Genomic DNA, 1,416 nt, shown 5'->3' with positions numbered 1-1,416 from the left:
TATCCATCCATCCATCCATCCATCCATCCATCCATCCCCGACATGCCCCCATCTATCCTTCTATCCATCCATCCCTGACATGCCCCCATGTCTGTCCTTCTATCCATCCATCCCTCCATCCATCCCCGACATGCCCCCTGTCTATACTTCTATCCATCCCTCCGTCCATCCATCCCCGAGACGCCCCCCTGTCTATCTATCCATCCATCCATCCATCCATCCATCCGTCCATCCCTCCCCGACACGCCCACCTATCTACCCTACTATCCATTCGTCCATCCACCCCTGACACGCCCACCTGTCTACCCTTCTATCCATCCCTCCATCCATCCCCGACACGCCCACCTATCTACCCTTCCATCCATCCATCCCCCAACATGCCCACCTATCTACCCTTCTATCCATCCCTCCATCCATCCCCGACACGCCCACCTAACTACACTTCTATCCATCCATCCCCGACACGCCCCCTGTCTATCCTTCTATCCATCCATCCAACCATACCCGACATGCCCGCATGTCTCTCCTTCTATCCATCCATCCCCAACACTCCCCCGGCTGTCCTTCTATCCATCCATCCATCCCCGACGCCCCCCTGTCTATCCTTCTATCCGTCCATCCCTCCCTGACACGCCCATCTATCTAGCCCCATCCCCCCCTCTATCTATCTATCCATCCCCACACACCCCTCTACCTCCCTGTCTGACCCCCTATACTCCCCATAACCCCCGCCTGTCACTGGCTCCCCCTCTCTCAGCCCCTCTGCTGAGGCCCAACGAACTCGTGACACTCATAACGTACTGGTCCCAGGCTACGCGCCCCACGGGGAGCGTGTGAGGTGTTCCCACCCAGCTCGCTCCGGCCTGCCAGGCGTTGAGCTGGCGAGGTTGGGCCCAAATGGGTTTGAACCCGGCCCAGTGGTCGGGGCAGCTGAGAAACAGGGCTGGATCTCTCACCGGGGGCGGTTCATTTGCTGTGGGTGCTGGGCCTGGGAAAGTCATGACCGACTTCAGGCCGGCCGGGAGCCGGGGGGAAGCCGGGGGCACCGGGGAGGGTAGATGCTGGGCCCCCCCCAGGGACCCCAGAGATTAACGGGACGTAAAAAACCAAGGAAATTCCCAGACAAAGAACTCGGGGAAGGTAAAACCCACAGTGGGAAAAGGGGGGATTTGGGGGGCGGGGGGGCAGGCGAGTGTCCGTCTGTACATACGGGAGCAGGGCCCCAGCCGGATGGAGACGGAGTCCAGGGCCAGGTCGAAGTCTGGGTCGCGGGCGGCTCGGAAAACAACCTGCAGGCGGGGGGGGGGGGGGGTAGACAGAGGTGGAGCGTCAGAAACGGCCCCTCCCCCCGCCAGCCCCCCACTCTGAGCCCCGGACACCCCCAACCATTCCCCTCTGCCCCTCCTCCGCCTCAGC

The sequence above is a fragment of the Chrysemys picta genome, chromosome 16 (genome assembly GCF_011386835.1).
Source record: "Chrysemys picta bellii isolate R12L10 chromosome 16, ASM1138683v2, whole genome shotgun sequence".
Classification (NCBI taxonomy): Eukaryota; Metazoa; Chordata; order Testudines; family Emydidae; genus Chrysemys; species Chrysemys picta.
The sequence above is the reverse complement of the archived record's forward strand: the minus strand, read 5'-3'. Positions refer to the sequence as shown.